The sequence below is a fragment of the Saimiri boliviensis genome, chromosome 13 (genome assembly GCF_048565385.1).
Source record: "Saimiri boliviensis isolate mSaiBol1 chromosome 13, mSaiBol1.pri, whole genome shotgun sequence".
NCBI classification, from domain to species: Eukaryota; Metazoa; Chordata; class Mammalia; order Primates; family Cebidae; genus Saimiri; species Saimiri boliviensis.
Genome location: NC_133461.1, coordinates 40,415,199 through 40,441,438, shown reverse-complemented (window position 1 = coordinate 40,441,438; position 26,240 = coordinate 40,415,199). Strand labels below are relative to the sequence as shown.

The following is a 26,240-nucleotide window of genomic DNA, read 5'->3' as shown; positions in this document are numbered from 1 at the left end:
AGGTGTGCTCTGGGCCCCGGGAACATAGCAGTGAATGAGCTATGAAGAGCAAAAATCTCTGAGATGACAATACATGATAAGTATGTAGAGAAGAAATAAGGAGGTCTGATGGTTAATTTTAGGTGTCAACTTAACTAGGTTAAGGGATACCCAGATAGCTTGTAAAGCATTATTCCTGAGTATATTTGTGAGGATGTTTCTGGAGAAAATTAGGATTTGAATCAGTGGACTAAGTAAGGAAGATCCACCTCATGTGAGCAGGCACCATCCAATCAGTCGAAGGCCCAGATAGAAGAAAAAGACAGATAAAAGACAAATTCAGCTTCTCTTCTGGGACTGCCTTCTCCTGGCAATATACATCAGAAATCCAGGTTTTCTGGCTTTTGGACTCTGGGACTTAGGACTTGCACCAGCACTTCCTGCCTCCTCAGGTTCTCAGGCTTTCAGCCTTGAACTGAGAGTTACATTAACAGCTTCCTTGGACCTCAGGTATTCCGACTTGGACTGAGCTATGCCACTGGACTCCTTGATTCTCCAGCTTGACCATGGCATACTGTGGGACTTCTCAGCCTCCATAATTGCATAACAAAATTCCCATAATAAATATCTATCCATCCATCCATCCATCCCACTGGTTACTGGTTCTGTTTCTCTGGAGAACCCTAACACAGGAGGGGAAAAAAATAGGGATAAGAATGTGTGGGAATAGGAATTACAATTATAGATAGGGTATCCAGAAAAGACCTCATTGAGAAGGGAACTTTTGAACAAATACCTGAAGGAAGTAAGATACTGAGCCATGAGGGTATCTGGGAAAAGAGCATTTCTAATAGAACAAAGGGCAAGTGGAAAGACTCAGGGATAGAAATGTGCCTGGCACATTGAGGAAACAGTGAGACAGACAATGAACAAGAAGGAGTAAGGGGAAAAGTCTTAAGAGGTGGGGGTCACAGAGATTACAGGAAACTGTCACATGGGGCCTCAGGTCATTATAGGGACTTTGGGTTTTACCTTAAGTAAGATGAGGCACAACTGGACTCTGAGAAGATGAATGATATATCCTGACTTCCTATTTAACAGGATTACTTGGACATAAGAATAGAGAACAGACTGGAGGGTAGATGGGTTTGCAAATTACAACTGCAGTGAGAGATGATGATAATTCTAAGGTGGTAGCAGTGGAGACCGTGAGAAGTGGTGATAAGCTGGATATTCTTTGAAAGCAGAATAAATAGGATCCTCTGATTTTGTGGCGCATGAAAGAAAGGGGAAAAATGATTCCAAGATTTCTGACTTGGACAATAAGAAGGATGAAGTTGTCATTTACTGAGATGGGGAAAATTGTAGGAGAAGCACATTTTGGATGATTAGGTAATTAAGACTTCAGTTTTAACCTTAAATTTAAAATACCATTTTCGTATCAAAGTGAAGATGTCAAACAAGTAGTTGGGTGTATGAAATTGGAATTCAGTGAAGAGCTCTGGACTGGAGATATAAATTAGGAATTGAGCCACGAGGAAAGGTGAAGTCACCAAGGAAATTATCATAAACAGGCAAGGGAAGTAATCTAAAGGCTGAACCCTGGGACATATGAGAGCTGAGAAGAAATCAGGATAAATGACAGAGAAAGAAAATAAAGTATTGTAGGAGAAAAATCTATAAGAAATCCATTCAAAGAAAATACTTCAGGAGGTGGGAGGGATCAACTGTGTCCAGTACTGCCGATGGGCCGAGTAAAGTGAGGACTGAGAATTAATCGTTATATTCCCTGTATTTAGCAAAGTAGATATCATTGGTATCCTTGTTAAGAGCATTTTTACAGAAACTGTGTGAAGAAATCTTGCTTGGTGTATGGTTAAAAAATGGGAAAGAAGATTTAAGAACAGAAAATTTTCCAGGTATGTTGCTGTAAGGTAGAGCAGAGAAATCAGGCTATCATGTAGATGGATGTGGCATTAATGGCATTTTTTTTTTAAGATGAGAGAAATAATAGCATGTTTATGTCCTAATAAACATGATCCTATAAAAATAAAACAAATAATGATTCAGGGGAAAGAGGGGAGAGTTAATGGAGAAGAATTATAGAGGAGAAGAGAAGAGATGGATCCAGTAGACAAGTACATGTGGAAGTGAAACATATGACAACAAACGTGCAGAGGGCAGAAGGGTGGTAATTGAAAATATACCTTACTTTTTATGTTTGTTTTTTCATAAAGTAGGATAATGTTTTATAAACTGTGATCAGTAAGAGATGAATAATAAATCTCCAGAGCAGCCACTAAAACACACACATATACACAAAAAGACCCAATTAAAATACCAGTACAGGAAATAAAATGGAATTCTAAAATATATTCAATTAACCAAAAAGAAAATAATAAAGAAGGAACTGATGAACAAAGATCAAGTGGCACAAATAGAAAACAAGTGCTAAGAAGGTGGAATTAAACGCAGATATAATAATTACACTAAACCCAAATATAACAATTACAATAATTACATTAATAGATTACATTTACCATATGTAAATGGACTAATCACTCTTAGTGAAAGTATAGAGATTGCCATACTATATAACTAAAAATGATCCAGCTACTTGCTGTTTATAATAAGCACACTTTAAACATCCAGCCACAAATAGGTTAAAAGTGAAAGCATGAAAGAATATATACCATAAAAAAGGCTGGCTTGGCCATCTTAATGTCAGATAAATTGTAGACACACTCTTAATCCAGATTTTATTCACAAATAGACTTTCAGATGAAGAGTATTATGCCAGAAATAAAGAAGGACATTTCATAATTATAAATAGGTCAGTTCATCAGGGAGACATAATCAACATAACCATCTCATGTGTGTATGCATTTAATGACAAAACTACATAATACATGAAGCAAAAATTAACAGAAAAAAGCTGATAAATAGACAAATCTACAACCAAGATAATTGATACAACAAATGAAAATAAATCACTAAGGATATAATTTGAATAACATTGTCAAACACTTGGCCAAATTTACATTGTATAGAACCCTAAATCCAACAATATATTGAACATTCTTCTCAATCACACATGAATTATATACCAAAACAGACCATATGCCTGGTAATTAAATAAGTCTCAATAAATTTAAAAGAAGTGAAATTATGTAGAATACATTTCCTAAAGACACATTAAATTATAAATCAATAACAAAGATACCTAGGTATACAAATGTTTGAAAATTAAGCAACACACTTTTAAATAATTCATGGACTAAAAAATGAACCTCAAAAATATTACAAATATGTTGAACTTAATGAAAATGGAGATCTAATATATCAAAATGTGTGCAATATGACTAAAACAGTACTAAGGAAAATTTATAGCTTCAAATGCTTATAGACAAAGATATAAAAAGCAGTGATTTCTTCTTCCATATTAAGAAAGTAAAAAAAGAAGAGCAAATCACAACCAAAGTCATTAGAAGAAAGGAAATAAAGATCACTGAATATCAACAAAGAACAAAATGAACAAACAATAGAGAAAATGAACAAACTTGGTTTCATAAAAGGATTAATAAACTCTATAATCCTCAATCAAGATTATTCAAGGACAATAGAAAATAGAAATTATCAATATTAGAAATAAAAGAGAATTACTACAAGTGTCACAGATATTAAAAGCATATTAAAGGCACAATTTATACTATGTCATACTAGTTGACAGTTTAGATATATTCAACGAAACACCATAACTTTCAAAACCAATACAACAAAAATTTGAAAATCTGTTTTCATTAGAGGTATATAATTTATAAGTAAAGACCTTGCCACATCAAGATAATGATAAGGCAATCACATGCTGGGAGAAAATATTTACAAAAGACATTTCTGATAAAAGGCTATTGTCCAACATATATAAATACATCTTAAAACTCAACATTGGCCGGGCGCGGTGGCTCAAGCCTGTAATCCCAGCACTTTGGGAGGCCGAGGCAGACAGATCACGAGGTCAAGAGATCGAGACCATCCTGGCCAATGTGGTGAAACCCCGTCTTTACTAAAAATACAAAAAATCAGCTGGGCATGGTGGCGCATGCCTGTAATCCCAGCTACTCAGGAGGCTGAGGCAGGAGAATTGCCTGAACCCAGGAGGCAGAGGTTGCAGTGAGCTGAGATCGCGCCATTGCACTCCAGCCTGGGTAACAAGAGCAAAACTCCATCTCAAAAAAAGAAAAAAAGAAAAAACCCCTCAACATTAAGAAAATAAACAGCCTGATTAAAAGATGGGCCAATGAGAAATACTCACCAAAGAAGTTATACAAATAACAAATAAACATATAAAAATGCTCCAACATCATACGTTGCTAGAGAAATACAATTTGAAACAATGCAAAGTACTGCTACCCATGTATTAGAATGTCCAAAGTTCAGAACACTGACAACACCAAATGTTGATGAGGATGTGAAGCAACAACAGCTTTCATTCATTGTTGATGGGAATGAGAAATGGTACAACCACTTTGGATGATAAATTGGCACTATCTTATAAAACTAAATATACTCTTACCATGTGATCCAACAATTGTGCTCTTTGGTATTTACCCAAAAGAGTCGAAAACTTATGTCTATGCAAAACCTTGCATATAGATGTTTATAGCAACTTCATTCATAATTGACAAAACTGAGAAGCAATCAAGATGTCCTTCAGTAGGTTAATAGATAAACTGTGGCACATCCAGACAATGGAATCTTAAAATTTAGCACTAAAAGGAAATCAGCTTTTAAGCCATAAAAAACATGGAGAAAGCCAAAGTGTGTATTACTGAGTGAAAGAATCCAATCAGAAAAGGCTACATACTATATGATTCCAACTATATGACATTCTATAAATGAAATAACCATGGAAACAGTAAAGTAATCAGGGATTGCTAGGGGATAGGCAGAAGGGAAGGATAAATAGGCAGCACAGAGTTTTAGGGCAGTGAAACTACTCTGTAAAATAATACCACAGTAACAGATACATGCCATTATACAGTTATTTAAATCCATAAAATGTAAAAACACCAAGAATGAATACTAATGTAGACAATGAAATTTTGGTGATGATATTTTAATGCAGGTTCATCAAATGTAACAAATGTACCAATTGTTGGCGCTATAGGTAATAGGAGAGGCTATGCATGTGTTAGCACGGGGAATATGAGAAATTACCATACCTTCCTCCCATAAAATATAAAGCATAAAATTGTTCTAAAAGCCTATGTAAAAAAGAACAAAGTAAACAAAAAACCTTTCCTTAAAGAAAATTCAGGGTTTCGATTGCTTGTTTAAATGAACTGTATCGTACTTTGAAAGTAGTTTACAGACTCTTTCAAAAGATAGAAGAGAAGGGGACATGTCCTAATTCATCTCATGAGGTCAATGTAACTCTGCTAACAAAACCATTCAAGGACATTATGAAAAATGAAAGTTACAAACCAATATTCTTAATGAATACAGAAACATAAAAATTGTTGACCAGATATTAGCAAAATAATACAACAAAATATATAAATAATAATCTTTTATGAGCAAGTGAACTTATCCCAGGAATGAAAGATTGTTTAACATAAAAGCATTGACCAAAGCAATTACTTGTATTAACACTTCAAGGAGAGAAATCGCATAAGCTTTTAAATAATTGCAGATAAAGCAAATTAATACCAATTTATTGTGAAAAAAAATCAGTAGAATATAACAGAAGGTAGCAAAAAAAGTAAAAAGCTTTCTACCAAATGGCTGCCACACACACACACACACAAAACAAAAATATGAATGATACAACTGAACTCAAACTTACCAGTAATTATGTAAATATGGCTTTAAATAATCAATTATAAGATGAAAACAAGCAGAAAGTGTACTAATCTATGTAATGTGTCCTGAAATACACCAAATAGTAAGATGAATAGATAGTTATATAGAGGAATGAATCAATAGATACAGGATAAAATAAGCGTGTTTAAATATTAGAAGTAGAGTCTAGATGGTGGTTATATGGGCTTTCAATGCAAAATTCTTTAAAATTTGCTATGTTTAAACATTGTCATGAGAAAATGTTGGAGGAATAGGGAAAAATAAAGTTTACATTTATATAGCTGTTAACCATTAAAAAATAATAGCAACAACTGGATTTAACAGAAAGAAACAAAATTCTGAGCATATCTACCTCTAAGTAGCAAAAAGGTAGATTTTGCTTAGAACAGATGATTTTAAAATTAAGCAATGCAAAAGGATATTTTAAACAAATACTAAGAAATTCTAATTCTTAAGCAAATTAAACAAATACTAATTGTAGACCTTTAGAGAGACAGTTAGAAATTTTATCTAAAGAAAATAGAAGACTCAAATGAATGCAGGGATATACTATGTTCTTATGGGGAAGAATCTGTTTCACAAAGGTGTCAATATACTCTCCACCACTCCATAATTAAATCCATTTCAATTGCAATCTTGACAGTGTTGTTTATGGAACTTGACAAGGTGATCTTAAAATTCATATGGAAATAAGAATATTTTAAGAATAATAAGTGAATCTTGCCCTTCAGCTATTAGGAATTAGTAGAAAGTTAAAGTAATTAAAATATGTGGTTTTGGCACAGAGATAAAAAATACATCAAATGATAACCACAACCTAGAAACAGACCCAAGTGTCTGTCCAAACTCTGTACATGATATTATAAAGCAGCTGGGAAAGGGTAGACTATTTAATAAATTGTACTGCCAGAAATGATTTTCCATGTGGAAATAAATTGGATCCCAATTTCAATTTCATACGAAAAAGCAAAAATTCATGCAGATTACAGACCTAATAGGAAAAGCAAACTTTATTGCTTATAATATAGAAGTATATCTTTATAATATGGATATTGGTAAATATTCTTTAAGCAAGACATACAAAGTAGAAATCAAAAAGAAAACATTTTATATTTTTCTCACATTGAATCTTAAATCTTTTGTATAATTGAAGACACTATAACACAAAATTCAAAGACAAGGCACACAGCCACACATAGGTAGATGTTTGCAATAACTTTAATCAGCAAAGGAATGGTAATCAGAATATGTAAATAAGCCCTACAAACCAATAAGAAAAGCCAAAGAATATAATGGGAACCTGAGCTAAAGAAAATGAAAAAGAAAACTCAGCTAGTAAACATTTGAATAGGAGTGCAAATGCATCCATGATTAGTAAGAAGCATTTGAAAACAAATTCCTTTTTATACATCAGGTAAAAAGTTTAATAATTTGAAGTCTTGGGGAAGCTTTGGAGAGACAGGGATTTTTGTACACTGTTGATACACAAATAAGTAGGTAACAATGATTTTGCAAAGCAATTTAGCAATGTGGACTAAAGTAGAAGATGCTAATGCTTTGTGACCTTAGAATTCTACTATTTGGTGTATATATATACTAAAGAAACTCCGACCCAGATGCTGAAGTAAGGTGCCCACAAGTAAGTCTTTTTCAGCATGGTTTGTGGTAGCAGATTGGAAGCAGTACACATGTCTATCAAGATGAGAGTAGATAAATAAATTGTATATTATAAATTGGATGTTCACCTAATATACCTGCACAGCTACTACAGTGAATGATCTAGGAGGCCTGCACACATACAGAGCATTTGAAAACCTTAATGTCATGTAAAAAATGCAGTGCTGTAATCCCAGCACTTTGGGATGCCAAGGTAGGTGGATCACAATGTCAGGAGTTCAAGACCAGCCTAGCCAATATGGTGAAACCCTATCTCTACTAAAAAATACAAAAATTAGCCCAGTATGGATGGATGGTGGTGTGCCCCTGTAGTCCCAGCTACTCAGGAGGCTGAGGCAGGAGAATCACTGGAACCTGGGAGGTAGAGGTTGCAGTGAGCTGAGATGACGGGCCACAGAGTGAGACGCCATCTCAAAAAAAAAAAAAAATGCAGTTCGTACAGCTGGAAACCTGCAAACAATGTCTATGTTTTTATGGCTATGCACATGTAGTAAAAGTAAAGTCACAAGGAGCAAATGATGTGGTTACACCTGGGGATAGATGCAGGTGAATGTGACTTGAAGGATTTATAAAGGAAACTTCAGCTGTTTCCATATGCAACCATCTATTTTCTCATAAAAAGTGCAATTTGAAGAAAACATGTCAAAATATTAATGTCTATTAGATCTAGATGGTGGGGAATACAAATGATTTTTCCCCCTTAGTAATATATCACAATTTGGATAAAGATGTGGTAAGTGAATAAGTTTTATAGGAATTTTAAAAAGAAAAATAACAGTGAAGAGTAGTAATGGGCATTTAACAGCCAGCCACCCCAGCCCTCATTTGTGCTTTCTCAAAAATAAATGAACTTGCTGTCTCTGTGAGCTGCCGGGCAGGTACTAAAATCCCTTTATCACGGATGCCAAAGCAGGGATTCTTACTTTGGGTGAGCTTCTTTTAGACAACTTAGAACTTTAAATTTTTTACAGATTTAATATGCTAGTGAACCTTTGACCAAATTATTTGTGAACATTCCAGGTGTAAATATGATAGTGGCCTTTGGAATGATTCTCTAGGTCAGCAGACCCCAACCTTTTTGGCACCAGAGAACATTTTCATGGAAGACAATTTTTCCAACAGGGTTTTGAGCTATATGGGAATCTAATGCCACCACTGAACTGACAAGAGGCAGAGCTCAGGCTCTCTTGCCTGCTGCTTGCTTCCTGTTATGTGGCCTGGTTGCTAGCAGGCCGCAGACCAGTACCACTCTGTGGCCTGGGGTTTGGGGACCCTGCTCTAGGGTGTTTTGAGGGTAGCAGCTACCCTGGAGCAGGCATATGTGGAATGTTACGAAGGGCTCTGTCAGAATGAATGGGGCAACTTAGAGGAAAAGGCTTTGCTCTGGTCCTCTCCATTCTCCATGGTGGTCAGAGCCACTGTCCAGTGTGGTTCCTGCCACAGTAAGTTCTGCTGACTGCCATCCTCCCTGCACCCTCTGCATTGTCCCATCTGCTATTTTCAGGTGCCTAGCATCTAGGCCTTCAGATAATCTTCCTTCAGGACTGTGCATCACCTTGTGAGGGGACTAAAGCCAGCTAAGTCATAGACTGGAAGCTCTGAGTTACTGAATCCATCAGGACTCTTTGGTTGGAAATGACAGACAACCAACTTAAACCAGCTTAAGTCAACAATAACATATGCGTATGGCAGGGGAGAGTTCTGCCTCTTTTGGCTTACATCATCAAATCCCAAGGAAAAGCAGGCCTGAAATAGAGCCTACCACAGGGATGGCTGGTTGTAGGGGCAGACCTCACTGGAGCTCCCTATCTTGTCTCTGAATTTTGGGTGATAGCCCAACCACCCTTCTCCTAAGGCAAGAACTATGGCTGTAGGCAAATCCTGGCTTACAGCCTGCCAAGCTAACCAGAAAAAAAGTAGGAAGGTGCAAATGGTCCCAAATGGTACTGCATTGGGCAGTGCAATCTTCACAAATTTACTTTCCCTGATTACTTTCTTGGGAAAAATCCCAAGAAAGTAGTTTGATCAGCCTGGTTTAGGGTGCATCTGCAGTCTAGCTATGGGACCTTGACTTAGTTTACTTAATTTCTCTTTGCTTTAATTTCCTTTACAAAGGAATAATAATAGAATAATTCTAAGAATAGAACATCCCTCCTAAGGTTATAAGGATGATCCATGCAAAGCGTTTAGCACTGTGCTGGGCTTAGAGTAAATGATAAACAGTACCAAACAAGCCTTGGGCTGATGTCACCAGGCTGGTGAAGAGGTATGATTACCTGAGCCTGGCTGAAGATGCCCCATCTAGTGCCAGGGGCTATGACCTGTTTGACAAGGATACTAGGCAAAGCCAAAGGATGGGTATGCTGGTACTTACTCCGGGTTTTCCACTTCTGCTGCCGCAGATGCCTCTTGGTTCTTGAAGAATGTTCAGCGCTCCAGTACTGCTCTTTCCTCTGATATCTGTGTGGTTAGCATTTCTTTTTTTTTTTTTGGCAGGGCTTCAGGGGGCCTGATGCACTATTTTCCTGAACTCTATTGCTTTGAGTGCTTGGCTTGGTGGGTTATATAGCTCCTTGTCTGCTCCTTGAAGTGATAGCTACAAATGATCCCTGGATTCCACAATTATTAAGGCATCCCTGGCCCATATGTCTCTCCACCTAACCCTTAGCCTCAGCTCCTGAGGTTTGACTACTGAATGTTCTGTCAACCAGATACCTCTACAAAGATAAAACAAGGGGTGGAAGGGCATTCCTTTTGTCAAGGCACCCTGGGTAGACAAGTGTTTACTTGCTTAACCAGAGAAGTACAGGCATTTATACATATTTGTGCTAGAGAAGATTGCAGAAAGATAAAGGTGTAAACTAAAAGTACAATTTTAAGCCTCTCAACTTACTGAACAGACCAACTCTTGGCCAAAGGGATCGCAGAGTAACCTTGAAAACTGAATTCTTTGTCATGAGGGCACGGGGATCAGAGGTGCCTCATTATACCCACACCCTTGCTCAATATGATTAGGCGTTTTTACCTAAGGGTTAAACAGAAACCAGCCCTTTCAGAAGATTCCATCGCTGGTATCAATCTACCACCTAATTCTGCCCTTGCCTTTTCTGCCTGATAAGAGATCACTGACTAGAGAGTGGTTTAGGCCAGTCTAAGAAGAATGCAAAGTAAGGGTTTTTGTGACCTGTGCTTCTCCTATTGATGTCAAAGGACCAAAAACTCTACCCTCACATCATGCAAATGCTGCCATTTTTTGAACTTGGGTCCCATGGAGGGGCATGGAGCTCAGTTTCACATGTACACATTTCATCTTTTTTAAATAAATATTAATGACTCCTCCTATAGCTTATTGAATATGTATTTTTGGCCACTGATCTCTGCATAAATTCCTGTTCCCTTTGCCTCTTCCTTGAAATGTCTGCTTTTGGCTTCTGGCCGGAGGCTATGCTTCCCAGCCTGTCAAAATTGCCAGCCTGCAGCCTGCAACCCTTTATGAGAAAAAAAGCTCTCATTTCCAAATTTATGAGCCTAATTCTTCAGTTGACAAAGGAAAAAGCTGAAGCAGGAAGAAGGAAACCTTTAGTGATTGTTTTTACTGTACTCCCACATCTTCTTATTTAACTTTACAAAGAGCCTATGATGACAGTATGTGTATTCTCATTTATTGGTGGAGAAATTAAGGCGCAGAGAAGATAACTTGCTCAAGGTAGCACACACTTTGCAGAAGAAAGGAGAGGAAAAGAATGACCAGGAAGTGTGGTTGTGGCTGCATGGTGTACTTGACTTCAATTACTTTTCACTATTTTCACTTACCTTTCAATTATTTATGTACTGTTCTCTGTGTGCTAACTATATGCTCAGCCCTGGGCTGGGCATGGAATATGCAAATATTTTTCTGGTTTAGAAAACTGAAAGTCTATTGTGAAGACAGTTTACAAATTCAAAAGAGATGAGGGTAAGTTTAAAGTAACAGATAAGGCTGGGACAGTTATTCAAGCCTGTAATCCCAGCACTTTGGGAGGCTGAGGTAGGCAGATCATGAGGTCAGGTGTTCCAAGAACAGCCTGGCCAACATAGTGAAATGCCATCTGTACTAAAAATACAAAAAATTAGCTGGGCATGGTGGCAGGCACCTGTAATCCCAGATACTGAGGAGACTGAGACAGGAGAATTGCTTGAACCCAGGAGGCAGAGGTTGAAGTGAGCTGAGGTCTCACCATTGCACTCCAGCCCAGGTGACAGTGTGAAACTCTGTCTCAAAAAATAAAAAAATAAAAAAATAACAGATGAAATAGGACCTACCATAGGCAGGATGTTAGCACACCAGACGGTGGTCTCATGAGCTGGACAACAGCCAGGTGAGGCCTGGAGAGAGAAGGCTGGACTTTGGGTCACACATGTTAACCTAAATGAAAAAAAAAAAAAAAAAAAAAAAAAAAGGAGGCAATCCTTTTATAAATAGAGTTTATTTGCACCAAGTTTGAGGATTGTAACTCAGGAGCATAAATTCCATTTGTCCTGAATATAGCCGCAGTTACAAGTGGGTTTTTAAAGGAAAAGAAGAAGCAATTCCTAAATTGCTTGCCAAGAATTTACATAAAAATAACCTAAGCTATTGATTGGCTATACATCGTTCTTTGTATCATAAATTCCAGGAACATGAAGATGAGCTAGTCAGGAACAAAATGCCTTTAAACAATTGCCCCTAGGCATGAGTGGGGAAGTGTGACTGAAGTCCCATACTCAAGTCTCCGTGGGCTTAATAAATTTTGCATTCCTCACAGAGCTCAGACTGCTCTGAGCTATTTTTATGTTCTCAGACAAAAGATACAGGTGGATGTCCATGCTGTTGAACCATTTGGTTTTGCAGAGGAAACCTCTCCTCTGCTTCTCATAAACGTCTCTCTGGATGCAGCCCCCAGGCCATAAGCCCATGAAGTATTATGAATCCCAGGAAAGAGAGAGGAGATGGTATAGACATTCCATTTTTCAATGAGCTTCCAACTTCTGTTTTGCAAAAACAAGGGGCAACTTCCATGGGCCAGAAACTTATTTTGCTGAGAAAGCTGTTTTGAGACTAAAAATGCTGACATTCCATTGGGGGGCGGGGGGAAGCCAAATTCATGCCTATAAGCAAATTTGCAGAAAATATGTATTTGTGTTGCCAAAGCAGAATTTTTTTCATGTCACCTTCCACCTTTTTTGTTTGTTTCCATTTTTACCACAACATAAAATACTTTTTTGGGGGGGAAATGATGTAGCTAATCCCAGATCCGATAAGTAAAAGATGGCAAGTGACTCATCATTTGCAGTTGGTGATAACATTTCTCTGATTCTCTTAATGTAGCCATGTAGTCATGCATAGCATATGACCACTGTGGGGTTTAAGAGAAGAGACTCCATGTACATTGCTAATTAGCTATCAATTTGGGTGAGTCACTTTTATTTTCTGGGCCCTTTGCCTCACCATGTCCCAATATGCAAAGTGACTCTGGTTTTCAAACTAGGCTCTGCAGATCCTTCTAAGGGGTCACCCTGAGAGACACAGGCAAGATGCAGGGGATTAAGTACGTGAACCTCTAGACTCCTTCACTTCTAATCACTGCTTCAGAGTAGACATGCTTTTATTCGTTTGAAAAATTTATACCTTGTGGTAAAATTTCAGTGAAGAAAGGCTTTTGCTGATTGGACCCTTTCATTCTAACACCCCATGGCTTTAGGTCTTCAAAGTGAGTGTCTCTAACACATTTCGACCTGCTGCTGCTCTGAAACAGATATTGTTTATTCCTCAACTGAATTCATCATCAAAGGCTAGGTTGGGGGCTACCTATTTGGGCTTCAGAAAAGGGATGGAGCCTCAATATTTGGTACGGTCCTAGCCTTATGGGAAGAGGTAGAGATGTAACTGTAGGAGGTAATTTGTTAACACAAGTTACATTCCTGCATGGCCAGCTTAATCACAAGTGTGGCCTGGGTAGTGCTACGTGATGGATTTCAGGAAGTCCACACTGCCTCAGGAAGCTATCACCCTGCCCACCTGTCTGATGAACAGTATTCTACCAGCAACATCTGCCTTCAACATCAATGGGAGTTGGGCTTTTAGGTTTAGGCTTTAACCCCATTGGTCGGGTTAACAGCTGTGGGAGTGAGTCCCTAGACAGTGAGGCAGATGTGTACTCTTTTTTTTTTTTTTTTTAACCTATTCAGTAACTGAGAACAGAGTTTTTCAGGGGTGCTTGAGCTGGTAAGGCATCATGGGATTTGGAGGAGAACTGAAAGAAAAATGCCAAAAATGGATCTTTCCCCAGTTTTCTGGTTCCTGCTATATAACCAAATTGTAGCTGTCAGAAAGTCATGGAATGTCCAACAGAAAGACTTCTTGAGGTATGGACTCCAGTCTCTGACCAGCACAGAAGTTTTTTCTACATGATTCTGACACATAGTACCCTGATTTTGTTTATACTCTTGATCAAAATTGTCAATAGACACGATTTCAGCAAATTTAGTTTAAAGATCTGCTTGGCTTTTATTATCATTTTATGAATGGGAGCAGCATCTCATTCTATAAAACAGAATAGGTGTTCCCACAAGCTAAGCAAAGGAAGTGGACTTTATGGCAGAAAAGGGCTGAAGAAAGCAAAATTAGTTACCGAAGGTGGACTGATTGTTTCAGAGTTACTTTCATTATGGCGTTATAACAGAGGGGCCTTTCTTATCAAGAGGATTCCTGTAAACTGGGCCTCTTCTGATTGGGTGCAATGAGTCAGTCTCTCTCTCTCTCCTCCTCTTCTCTTCTCTTCTCTTCTCTTCTCTTCTCTTCTCTTCTCTTCTCTTCTCTTCTCTTCTCTTCTCTTCTCTTCTCTTCTCTTCTCTTCTCTTCTCTTCTCTTCTCTTCTCTTCTCTTCTCTTCTCTTCTCTTCTCTTCTCTTCTCTTCTCTTCTCTTCTCTTCTCTTCCTCCCCTCCCCTCCCCTCCCCTCCCCTCCCCTCCCCTCTCTCTCCCTCTCTCTCTCTGTCTCTCTCTAACTGGCCCATTTCAAAGTTCAATTTGATTGGTGGCACATAGTATGAGTGAGCATATTCTGGTTTGGTCTGGTATGTTGGGGCCTAGTGCAGGAGTTCAGTTCAATACAACAGCTTCCCATATATTCTTATTTAACAAAGAGAACTCACTAGTCTTTTTAAAACTAGTGCATCCATGGTACATCTTGACTAAGAGGAAAGTTCTTCCTTATAATGACTTAAACCTTTGATTATCTCAGTAATTTCCAGCCTTTATTCTGGGAGCTCTAAGGGATTAGTATGTTACTTCTCCAAAAACTGTCTCCCCAGGGGTTTAAATGACAGTATCTCTCATGTTCCCTGCTGATTACTCACTTGTCACCATGTGGCTTTTCTCCTCTGGTTAAACATTTCACTTTTCTTCTTTCTTCTTTCATGACTAGGTTTCCAAGTCTGTCACCTCTTTGGCTTCACATCTGGATTCATCATGATGACCTGTCCAGGTCCCTTTTGAGGTTCCAAGCCCAGAACTTAACACAATCACAATGAACATAGAACATGGGGCTGCCCTTCCACTGGCATGGACAGAAGGGTTATACTTGCTAGGGTAAGACTATCTCAGCTTTTCTAGCATCTGCATCCAGCTGTTGATTAGTTTGTAATTAAGAAAAATTTCTCAGTCCTTCTTCATGTGAATGACTCTTGAATTCCTTTTCTCCAATCCTGTTCCCAAGGTGTTGATTTTTAAAACTTAGATGGAAGCCTGCACATTCTTCCTCGGTAGTCTCAGTATTGCTAATCATTGGTCAATGTCTTCAGTTTAGTATTTGTTGCTTATCCTGTTCGCCACTTCTCTGGATTCATTTCAGGAAGACTCCTGAGGAGATTGCTTGCTGTAATTCACTCTGCTTGCTGGACCCTGGGTCCTGAGGCCCCAGGAGTAGTGCTTGGGCAGGGCAGGCCCTAAGTAAATAATTGAAAGAACAAATGTGTAAATGGGTAGATGAAGTAGAGCCTTTGTGGCCCACCCCAACACTCTGTGGGGGTGGTCAACACATTCAGGCATAAATCTGCTTTCTGTATCCTTGGACTATGTGCCATCCCATAGTTCTCTATCTCATCTTCATACCATGAACAATTTTGTTAAATCACTTAAAAAATTAAGATATGTTTTATCTAAGAAGAAAATAAGACTATTTTCCCCCTTTTTTTTTTTTAGCTAACTCACACATGATTTCTGGGATTGCTTTCTGATGTAAGAGATTCCAATCACTTTATCCTCCCTGGGGCAGAATTTTAGTTTAAGCCCAAAGACTTGAACTAATTTAAAGGAACTACATATTAAAATTCTAATTAAATACACACATACACAGGCAGACACAGATTGATGAAGTGTTAGAGAAAATATGAGTAGTATTTAATAATGTTCAACACTGAACATTATGGTTTGTGGATGTTTATTTTTTTCTTCTCTCTGCCTTTCACATTTTTTTTCCAATTGGTTTACCATGTGTATGAAATACCCATTTTATAATTAGATGTAGAGATTTTTAAAAGTGGCTATGTGTTTTACCACCGTCCTTTCAGTTATGTTGGGCTTTAATTTCATCTTAGCCACATTATTCTACTGCTCCAGTTAAAGTTCGTTAACGTTGTCAGAGGAAACAGACAAAATAGGAAGTGAGGAACTGAGATTTTTCACTATCATCTCTTAACCTGATATTATCTTCAAAGACCAGTAGGCTTGTCCTTCCTCTAATGTCTTTAAAATCACAGTTATACTTTTTGTAAAAATGTTTAATGGCTTCAATCCTTCTAAGCTGTAGCCTCCCTGATACCATTGATATAAGTTCATGGGATTTATGAGGTATATACGTGTTATATGTGCAAATGTGTGTGTGTGTGTGTGTGTACACATATATGTGGAATATGTGTGTATATACATAAATACACACATGACCATATATATTTACTCATACATGCACATGAAACCAAAACTGATCAGGATAAATAATTATGGATCTTATGATCTGCTAAGCTTCAGGCTTATAGATGATCTAGGAAAAGAAAAGCTGTGGTCTCTGACCTTAGGAAACATCCATTTTCATTGGGTGGTAGGACTTTTATATACAGAGCTAGCATAGGCCATCCAGTAGTGTGAGATTATATAAAGCAAGCTATAAATTTTCCCCAAAAACCATGATAAAGGGCAAGGAAGGAAATATTAAATCCCAAGGCTAACATGAGCAAATTTTGGTGAGGGTTATGAATCTTTCCTAACATTCTGATCTGACAGAAGGCATAGCTTTGATTATTCTGATTCATCATATGAAGAAACTGAGTCACAGAGAAAATATCTTAGTTTTGGTCAGTAATTATACACTGGTACATGTGGAACCAGAATTCAAGATTTTCAGCATAGCCTATTGCTGCCTCTCTACTCTCTCTGTCTCTGAGGCACATACATATTCACACACAGTCTCTACCCCACTCCCAATTCTGCTATTTCTCCTTCAAGTTCTATGTCCTCCTGCCAGATGTTGTCACCTGTCTTTTCTCAAAAGGCCTTGGTAAAGTTACACAGCGAAGACCGGCAGGCGCCTGCCCCAGGCCAAACAAACAAACAGAAGAGAAATCTTTCAGGCTGGACACCAGGGAAAAGTGATCTTGATGCTGTCCGTGGCATGAGCTGAGGCAATTGATGACTTGGCATTCTGTCCCTGAGTCATCAATCATACAGAATCAATCTTGGCTCCCTCAGGAGGTAGCCCCCGGCTCACATAATTCTCTCCCTGCCACCAACCTGAACAGTCTGATCCCAGTGGTGGGAACTGTTTTGTTCTGCGTTCAGCATTGATTCACTTGGCCTTCAGTAGTATTTTCTACATCCCCCAGAAATGTCACTTAATTTAACCTCTCAGAGGTGGCTAAGTTGCCTGGGCCTCACACTATCAAATGGAGCAGGCAAGCAAAAAAACGTGCTTGGCTTCTCACATCAAAGGCATGGGACTGAGGGCCCCTAGACCTGAAAATCAGAGTCTTAGTTTCTTCCACTCAACACTGATGATGGGGCAGGCATCTAGGACAGAGGCCAAGGGTGAGGACTGTCAGTCAGAAGGCCTTGCTTCATTTGCATGACTTGGCTACTTCCTGACTGTGCAGTCTTGAATACAGTACCTAGTCACTGTCACTTAGCCTCAGCTTCCTCATCAGGTAAGTAGTGATAATAATAGCACTTACCTCTTGGAGTTATAGGATTATATTAAATGAAGATATAAACCAAAAATAAAATCCCAAGTCCCCCAGCCAACTGAAAGGACCCCTTCTGGGCCAAGAAAACCTGAAAAACTAAATTTCCTGTCATGTCAGGAAGGGAGGTCAGACTCGCCTCATTACATCCCCTTCCTTTTGGTGTTTAGACACAGGTGGCCATCATTAACAGTAACATAGAGATCACAACACTCACAACAGACTCTTTGTGTCAATAGACACCAAATTCCAACCAGACGCTGGGATAGCATCGTGTGACAGACACAAGCCCTGAAGGAAATAAAAATATTTTACCCCCAAATATATTTCTTTGACATGTTTTGAAATGGCCTTGTCAAGCCATCTTGTGGGGGAAATTTATATCTGTTCAGAAACCCCTTTCCTTTCTAGGTCTTTCTCAGATCCAGAAGAGATTTACATTTCTTTTTCTTTTTCTTTCTTTTTCTTTCTTTCTTTTTTTTTTTTTTTTTTTTTGAGACAGGGTCTCTTTTTGTCACCCAGGCTGGAATGCAGCGTCATGATCATAGCTCACTGCAGCCTCAATCTCCTTGGCTCCAGTGATTGATCCTCTTGTCTCAGCCTCTGGAGTAGCTGGGACCATAGATGCATGCCACCAGGAGAGATTTAACTAAGCCTCACACCTTTTAAGGTCTGAAAAGACATTAACCATTTATTCTCTCTGAAGCCTGCTACTAGTAGAGGCTGCTCTTACATAACAAGAACCTTGGCTTTCACAAACCCCCGTACCTTAACTTGAAACTTCTTTCTACTGATTTCAAGTCTTTATACAAAGCTTAACTCTTTCAACCAATTACCAAATGGAAAATCTTTGAATCCACCTATGACCTGAAACCAATGTATACCTTTCATATGTTGACTTATGTCTTTGCCTATAACTTCTGTCTTTCTAAAAATGTGTAAAACTAAGTTGTAACCTGACAGCCTGACATCTGCAGGGATGCTTTCTCAGGACCTCTTTTTCTTTTTTTTCTTTTTTTTTTTTTTTTTTTTTTAGTGAGACAGGGTCTTACTCTGTTGCCCAGACTGGAGTGCACTGGTGCCATCTTGGCTCACTGCAACCTACACCTCCCAAGCTCATGCCATTCTCCTGCCTCAGCCTCCTGAGTAGCTGGGATTACAGGCACATCACTACTGCCCAGCTAATTTTTATATTTTTAGGAGAGATGGAGTTTCCCCATATTGGCCATGCTGGTTTCAAACTCCTGACCTCAAATGATCCACCCGCCTTTGGTCTTCTAAAGTGCTGGGATTACAGGTGTATACCAACACACTCAGCCTCAGGAAATGATCCACCCACCTTTGGTCTTCCAGAGTGCTGGGATTACGGGTGGAAACCACCACACTCAGCCTCAGGATCTCTTCAGACTATACCTCAGGCCATGGCCACTCATACTGGCTCTGAATAAACCCATTTAAATCTTTTACTGAGTTTTTTTTTTTTTAAATTTCATCAAGAAGAGACATAAATGCTTCACACAGTTGTACAGGGGGTAGACATGTTCAATAAGTGTGTTATTAATATTGCTAATGTTAGAACACACTTAGGATTTGTAGAGTTGACTGTATATGTAATACAGTTGGTGGCCATGAGAGAAAAGGTTTTCAGAAATTGGCCTATCCAGAACTATTCTTCTAACTTGTCTCAGAACGCAGTATCTGACCAGCACTTACTTCAGTATCTGAAAACATAAGCCCTTCCTTCCCATCCAATAGGAAGTGGACTCCAGAGAAACTGGCTCAGCAGAGAGTGGTATGTGGGGGATGGAAGAGAAGGAGGAGATGGAGGAGGTTAAGATGCAACTTTGTGAACACCAGTTTTCTGAAGGCCAACTCAGAGGGATGTGCACAGATGAAGGGAGAGGCCTCATACCTTCTGTGCAAAGACCTTGTCTTTATTCCCTTTTGTAAAAAGGGCCTTTCTGGTAAGTGATATGGACTTGCTGGGACCAAGCAGGGAAAAGAGGAAAGGAAGGACAAAGAGCTCAGGAATGGGTCAGGTTGCAATCTCTAGGAGGAAGCACTGCCCAGAGGCGTATGAGATCTTGACAGGGTACAGCCATGGAAATCATGGAAATTCCCTCCCAATCTAGATCGTGGTGTGTCTCTACATCTGTCTGTCCCTCTCTCCTAGCAACTGGAATTATCTTTTCCAAGATATTCGGAGGGCTGCTTTATTTGTTAGGAGACAAGAAGGCACTAATAAATTCCTCTGTGTGAGGTATTTAATTACATAATAATGTGTACACTAATCAGGGTAAATGTGTTTGTGAAAACACCTCAATATGGGAACAGTTAATCACCCAAGGCATTGCTTCTTAACACACCTTGGAAGTTAACTTAATTAAATTAATTAGAACAATGAAAAAATTGAACCGTTTATTGGTCCACAATGGCCTGAAGAAATGCTCCCCTCAAATGCAGGAACATCTCCCACACTTCAAACTACTTTTCCCCAAACCCTCAGCCCTTATGGTTATGGCTACACCCCAGGAGCTTGCAGATGGCAACGACTCCCCCTGTGCCATACCCTGGAGTTATTTCCCGTTGGAGACATAAGGCAATCAGTCTATGTGCCTGCCTGCATGCATGCATGCACACACACATACCCACATACATGTCCCTTTGTGCACTTTACCAGAAGCTCAGGGAAATCGAATAAGTTTTTACCCAGGATTCCACAAGTATGCAGTTTGTAGTGAATCACTGTGAGGGCCAGCTTGTGTATTCTAAAGGGAGGAGGGAAGAATGTTTTTTGAGAGATTATTATAATCACCATCACTGCTATTACCACATCACTGTTGTCTATTAATAATGATGATGTTAATAATCTGAATTTGCCTACTGCTTAAAAAAAATCCCACTATTTCTTAACCCCACTTTCCTCTCCACTTGGGCCTTGTATAAAGTTATAGAAAAGGCAAGATGCCTGCCCCTGGGGGGTCTAGAGACTGTCATCCAGCCCTGACAAGAACAAACATAAAAGCCATTCTGACAACTGAACAAACATTGAACAGTGTGTACATTAAATCAATCATTGTCTTAGTCTGTTGCTATAACAGAATACCACAGATGGGGTAATTTATAAAGCGAAGAGATTTATTTGGCTTATGCTTCTGAAGAGTGGAAAGTCCAAGATCAAGGCATTGCATCTGGTTAGAGCCTTCTTGTATTGTAACATGGGAGAGGGCATCCCATGGTGAGAAATGGTGCTTTTGAGACAGAGAGGAAAATTGGCCCAACTCATCCTTTTATCAGGAATCCACTCTATTGCTAAGTAACTCACTCCAACTATAATGACATTAATCCATTTGTAAGAGCAGGACCCTCATGACATAATCACCTCTTAAAGGTACTGCCTCTCAACACTGTTACAGTGGCAATTAAATTTCAACATCAGTTTCAGAGGGGACATTCAAATCATAGCAATCATTGAAGAGTGAGCTTCTTATACAGTATAGAATCTGAGGGCCTGAGGGGAGAGAGTCTTTCTGGGAGAGGAATGCTCAGGATAATGAGGGTAATGGGACCCTAGAGATTGTCCCTCAAATCCAGGAACAGAAGGGAAGGGCTCAACTATGTAGTGAGTTGCATACACCATGGTCAGCTTCTCCCTTAGGAAGCGTGAGGTCAGCAACCTTCTTGACTTTGACAACCTCACAAAACCTTGTAGCAAAACCACCTCCCTGATGGCAGCAAATAAGTACAAAGCTGCTTCTATAACCTAAAATTCCTGCTGCAAAAATAAGAGGCTGGGTGATATATAACCTGGAATTACATGCATACCCTTTTTTCCTATTTCAAAAATATGAGAACAAAAAAAAGTGAAAAAAGGTCTCATTGGGTCAGCATAAACCTCCCTTTCTGAAGTTCCTATTAGCTCCAAAGTAAGAACACAGACCAGGGCAGAGTGCAGAGAAGAGGCCTCCTCACACAATGTGCTAAAGGGTAGGGCCTGGTTTGCTTTCTCTGAGATTTTTTTCACTGTACTCGTCAAAGATATTGATGCGGTTTTCATGAGTTGATTTGATTAGTCAAGATGGAAACTTAGGATTCTGAGCAAGTCCATAGGAGCAAGTCACAACTGGCCCAAATACCCAAAAACCCAGCATAACTTGGAGCCATCTCAAAGATCAGGCTGATCTTGGCTTTGGGAATATAAATAGAAAAGTGATTATCTTGTTTCTCCCTGGGCTTTTCTTTGGGTAATGGGACCTTGTGTCATTCACAGTCCTTGCAGGAAACAGGAATAGGAAACACCCAAGTAGGGTAATGTGTTGACAGCATTAAGGAAAACCAACAAAAGGTGTCAGAATGCCCCAAGGAAGGCAAGAGCAAGGGGCATTACTAGCCTAGGGCCTGATGGAACAAGACAGTTGCTGGATCTGGAGACACATAGCTGAAGCTGTAGAAGAGGAGCCTTTGGTGGAGGAACAAAGCTCCTACAAACCCACAGTCCTATAGGATGGGAGCTGAGGGACCAAGGCCTTGACCACTCTCTCCTCCCACCCCTCACCTCCTGCCAGGGCCTTGGGAAGCCGGGGTCTAGAGAGTCTGGATAATTCAGTCCATGAAAGTCAGCCTGGAGCAAAGCACCAAGAAGGTGGGTAGTGGAGCTGGAGGGATTATGGAAAGTATTTAGGGATAAATGGAAAGCTGAGGCCAACTGATACTTGCCCAAGAAAAATATTCTACTAAAGGAAAGCAAATACAAAATACATCATGAATTTCATTTGGATGAATCCTTTGGCATTGTGATAATAATATTTATGTTCTATATTATTTAAAGTCTCCATATGTTGAAACAGAGACTCCTGTTTAAGCTACTGCTAGGCCATGACTTCAGTTTTTAGAACTTCTTTCCAATTTTTTTCTCTTTGGGTTTGCATGGGGATGGGTGTTAGGGAAACTTGCAGGTAGAGATTGCCATTGAATCTAGCAGAAGGTTGGAATGTGGCCTGTGCTCAGCCTACAAAAGACATGTAAAAATGGGAAACACTCATAGGCACTGAGCAGCCATGCACTGGGGTGATTGGAATGGAGCTTTCTTCACATCGCCAGGTTTTCAAGTTTCTGGACCCAGAAAAGATTTGCCAGGGGCTGTCAGACCTCCACCTACCAGGCAGTTCAAATATGTCCCACCACTCATGAATACATTAATTAATCCAACTAACCTATACTAAATTCCTAATATGGGTGAAGTACATTTTAGGTCAGGCAAGTAAATAACACCAGCACAAGGCAATATATGATGCATGCCTTGAAAGGCATGGAAACAACAGGTTACCAGAGTTCAGAGGAAATGGAAGACACTGCTCATTTGCAGTGAAAGCTCCATGGATAAAGGGGACCCAGAAGAGGGTCTCAAAGGATGGAGGCTGCCAAAGGTATTTGTTCCCAGTGCCCCATTCCCCTTGCCATGGTCACTTCAGTTTCTGAGACTTTGTTCTGTCATCACACTACCTGGAAGGCCCTGCTCCATGTCTTTCTTTAAAAGGCACGTCTTCAAGGCAAAGGTGAAATTCCTAGCTGTTCCAGGGAGCTTGTCCCCACTGAGCCAAAGCCCACTGACTTCCCAGTTTTTGTACCCGCAGAAGCTGAGCCTCCCCTTTACTATCACTTACTCTTCATTGGGGTGAGATGTGTTTCTCCTGTCCACACTATGGGTGGGCACTAGGCCTTTTTCATAAAGAGCTTCCACAGTGCCTACAGTGTTCTGAAGAGAACACTTTCCAAAAAGAGGCCTTGGGGGCAAATATGGCAGATTTTTGTTGTTTTGCTCAGAGATCTGCCTGAGTACTTCGAGAAGTGAACACACGGGGCAGTTGGATTTTTTGATGGTGGAATGGTTCTGGATAAACAGCCCAGTTGCAGAGACTCCACACCCACAAAGCAGATGATCTGAGGCCTCTGAGCCATTTACCCATCTCTAAGATTTTCTCAAAGATGATTATGGAGGAAAGATGCAAACATAAGCAGAAAAGGTCCTTTGCCTCATCAGCTCAATCCCCCTGCAATTACAGCTGCATCAGATGGGAAGGATGAAGTGTTCCTGGAAGGGGATTTCTTGACACTCCTTATCTATCACCTGTACTACCTTGCCTCCTGCCCTTCCTTTGCAGTCCTTCTTCTCACTTCTGGCCACCATTTGCTTCCTTTTCTGCTTTGTCTAGGACCTGTCACTAGGGCTGTAAGCCCCCAGCCCTGCTATGTGGCCATGGTGGGAATCTGAGGGCTCTGTGTTACCACCATCATTTTATTCATAAATTCTTTTTTTTCTTTTTTGAGATGGAGTCTCATTCTGTCTTCAGGCCGGAGTGCAGTGGCACAATCTCAGCTCACTGCAACCGCCACTAAATTCCTAATATGGGTGAAGTACATTTTAGGTCAGGCAAGTAAATAACACCAGCACAAGGCAATATATGATGCATGCCTTGAAAGGCATGGAAACAACAGGTTACCAGAGTTCAGAGGAAATGGAAGACACTGCTCATTTGCAGTGAAAGCTCCATGGATAAAGGGGACCCAGAAGAGGGTCTCAAAGGATGGAGGCTGCCAAAGGTATTTGTTCCCAGTGCCCCATTCCCCTTGCCATGGTCACTTCAGTTTCTGAGACTTTGTTCTGTCATCACACTACCTGGAAGGCCCTGCTCCATGTCTTTCTTTAAAAGGCACGTCTTCAAGGCAAAGGTGAAATTCCTAGCTGTTCCAGGGAGCTTGTCCCCACTGAGCCAAAGCCCACTGACTTCCCAGTTTTTGTACCCGCAGAAGCTGAGCCTCCCCTTTACTATCACTTACTCTTCATTGGGGTGAGATGTGTTTCTCCTGTCCACACTATGGGTGGGCACTAGGCCTTTTTCATAAAGAGCTTCCACAGTGCCTACAGTGTTCTGAAGAGAACACTTTCCAAAAAGAGGCCTTGGGGGCAAATATGGCAGATTTTTGTTGTTTTGCTCAGAGATCTGCCTGAGTACTTCGAGAAGTGAACACACGGGGCAGTTGGATTTTTTGATGGTGGAATGGTTCTGGATAAACAGCCCAGTTGCAGAGACTCCACACCCACAAAGCAGATGATCTGAGGCCTCTGAGCCATTTACCCATCTCTAAGATTTTCTCAAAGATGATTATGGAGGAAAGATGCAAACATAAGCAGAAAAGGTCCTTTGCCTCATCAGCTCAATCCCCCTGCAATTACAGCTGCATCAGATGGGAAGGATGAAGTGTTCCTGGAAGGGGATTTCTTGACACTCCTTATCTATCACCTGTACTACCTTGCCTCCTGCCCTTCCTTTGCAGTCCTTCTTCTCACTTCTGGCCACCATTTGCTTCCTTTTCTGCTTTGTCTAGGACCTGTCACTAGGGCTGTAAGCCCCCAGCCCTGCTATGTGGCCATGGTGGGAATCTGAGGGCTCTGTGTTACCACCATCATTTTATTCATAAATTCTTTTTTTTCTTTTTTGAGATGGAGTCTCATTCTGTCTTCAGGCCGGAGTGCAGTGGCACAATCTCAGCTCACTGCAACCGCCACCTCCCGGGTACAAACGATTCTCCTACCTCAGCCTCCTGAGTAGCTGGAAGGTCAGGCACTTGCCACCATACCTGGCTAATTTTTGTAATTTTAGTAGAGATGGAGTTTCACAGTGTTGACCAGGATGGTCTCCATCTCCTGACCTCATGATCCACCTGCTTGGCCTCCCAAAGTGCTGAGATTACAGGTGTTATTCATGAATTCTTATTGCATTATGCCCCTTAAGAACCCCAAAAGGCCAAAACAAGAAGTACTGAGGCTTTGGGGAATTTAGAGAGCTGGAATTTGCTCAGACCTGCTTACCATTTGAGGAGCGAACACCTCCATCTTTCCATCCTTTCTGTCAGGCGTGCCTGTTTCCACTCATCTCTTCTTAGCTTCTTCTCTTCCCCAACAAGGAAGAAGGATTATCCCAATTGCCTTAATTGAGTCTGGCATAATTGATTGGGTTGAGTTTACTGGTGTTCGGGGTCTCACAGTTAAAAGGCATAGATCTATGTGCAGCTGTTGCTCTTTTTCTCAATAGAAGGCTGCATGGACTTGCTAGACAAGTCAGGCCCTGGCCATTATCTGGCTTTTCTCTTCTATCTCACTGATGAATGCAGCCAGGATTAGCTGTGTCTCCACTCACCCTGGAGAACTAGGCTTCATGCTTCCTGTCTTTGTTCAAGTGACCTCCACTACATTTCCATCCAGGGAGTGACAAGATTCCCATTGTATTATACTGGTATTACTTGGTGGGCAGTGGGGGCAGTGGTTAGCAGCCTACATAGGTCGCCAGGCCAGAGCTATTTGCTTTGCTGTGGGTTCGTAGGCACTTTGCTTTGGGGTATGCATGTTATGTACTGCCTGGTTTTATAGACATTTGTGAACCATCCTACTTTACCCCCACCCTTGCAATGTGAT

The 26,240-nt window shown here is 40.1% G+C and overlaps 1 protein-coding gene across 1 annotated transcript in view; it reads left to right on the top strand.

Annotated features, from left to right (window-relative positions):
• LOC141580899 (uncharacterized) overlaps nucleotides 1-26,240 on the top strand; it is a 497,294-nt gene that overhangs the window by 240,804 nt on the left and 230,250 nt on the right. The window contains exon 7 of the mRNA XM_074384229.1: nucleotides 14,962-15,125. The gene's annotated coding sequence lies outside the window, so the exon portion shown is untranslated. The remainder of the gene's footprint in view (nucleotides 1-14,961; nucleotides 15,126-26,240) is intronic.